Source organism: Scylla paramamosain, chromosome 28 (genome assembly GCF_035594125.1).
Source record: "Scylla paramamosain isolate STU-SP2022 chromosome 28, ASM3559412v1, whole genome shotgun sequence".
In the NCBI taxonomy this organism is placed as follows: domain Eukaryota; kingdom Metazoa; phylum Arthropoda; class Malacostraca; order Decapoda; family Portunidae; genus Scylla; species Scylla paramamosain.
Window position 1 is genome coordinate 15,312,251 of NC_087178.1, and position 2,013 is coordinate 15,314,263.

A 2,013-nucleotide genomic window follows, 5' to 3' on the forward strand; every position below is an offset into this window, starting at 1 on the left:
AAATTTTTACTCAAGTCACTTTTTCTAGTAGACAATGGGAGAAAGTCAAAAGGTGAACAAACACTCGGGAAGAAAATAATGATAAAAGTGTTTTGCATATAACGCTCCATAAAAATGTGTGGATATATTAGCTTCATGATGCTTATAACATCTCGCTTCAGGCTACTTTAATGATCACAGCATCTAAATGTCAAACGGTGAGGGAACGCTTACTAGAAAAGAATATAGAAAAATAAATCTTTGGAAAAGTCTTCCATAAAGATGACTGGATATATAAGTTTAAATGCTATCTAAGATCTCACACAGGCTATTTTTTCTTAATGAACACAACAAAGAAAAGTAAAAAAAGTGAACAAAGTAGAAAGAATATTGGTAATTAAATAGAAAGTAAAGTTTGTAATTACCTGTCCATTAAAACAAACACTTGAGCTTATCAGTTAAATGGTCCTTCTAGAGTCTGACTGAGACTTTCTTCATGACACAGCAGAGAAAAGTCAAAAGGTGAACAAATGCGAACAAATAAAAGTAACGTTTGCAAGTGTTGTTCCGCAATGAAGCATACCCATAAACGTAATGGTCCTCCCTAAATTTCAGTGAGACACATTTTCTTTAGTACACGGCAGGGAAAGGTCAGAGGGTGAACGAACTCGAGGCAAAGAAAAAAAGAAGTGTCTGCACGTGCCTCTCCATACATAAATATGCAAGAAAGTTCAGCCTCAGAAGATTAAATTAGTCTGCAACTTGAGTAGTAATAATGTTAGTTCCCCTCACTCCACACAACAATCTTTTATTTCTCTGTCTCACTGTCTGCTGCTCCACCGTGGCTGAAAAATGAGTCTACATCTTATTAACTGGACGGACATTTATTCATATTGCTTAACATTACTATGTTTAGGTATCTACCGTCGTTTATCCTTTGCAAAGTCTGCGTCTTAAAACTATGGTTTCAAAATTAACAGGAAAAAAAAGGTGAAACACTCAAATACTGCAAACACGTGTGTCCAACAGGAAGCACTTACCTCTGTCTGTCCCTCTGTGTCCTTGCTGCTATTTGTGATCTCTCTCTGAACAATAAACATCTCTATTACATGTAGCTAAAATGGTTCAAATTAATTACTATTACTAGAGTAAATAAAGCTTAGTATATATCCATTAATACAGCCTCCCGATCCGCACTGATCTTCACGAGATTAGTATGTTTATTTTCTATACATGTTCTTATTTTTATTTTCATGGTTATAAATTAATATTTTCTATCTAATCTACAGGTACATTAACACTAGTTTATTTCAAGCAATGTTATTATCTTTTCATCTTGCATAGGCATATTTTCTAATATGGGCAAGTAAATCATGAATACTAGACTTAAGAAATTCCACTTCAGTCCTCCCTACAACCAAGCAAGGCAACGGTTTTCTGTGAGCCTTCCAGACCCATTCTCCTTGGATGTTCGCCAGTCCGCAGGCGCCGCGAGAAGGGTCGATAACCCGGGAAAAAATCATTTAACGCAGCACAACGCGCGTACCCACACCACTCACACACGTACCCGCACGCACCACGCATACCCACACTCCCCTCCATACACGCACTCGCCACTCACGGGTTTCAGTTCCTGGATGATGCATCTTTTCCCATTAACCGACACACTTATACACGTAACACTACTCAGTTTACTCAACACGCCACACACTCCTCACCTTCACACAACAGTCCACAAAAACCTGTACACTCCCAGCTAATCAAACACAGTACACATGCAGCTGTAGCAAGCCAGCACCTGTGTAAATAGGATACTGTTGCATCACAAGCAATTTTCTGGACACAAAACAAAGGTGACTTACGCACACAATTATGAAACTTTTTATCCCTTACGTGTTATCTAATCTTACTTCACAATACACACAGCAGATGTTCACGGATTATCCAGTTAATTTTTCAGTTCTAAGTATCATTCACTGAAGGGAGTAAGAGAATCAAATAAAAAAAAAAAATATTAAGGTACATATTGGAAGG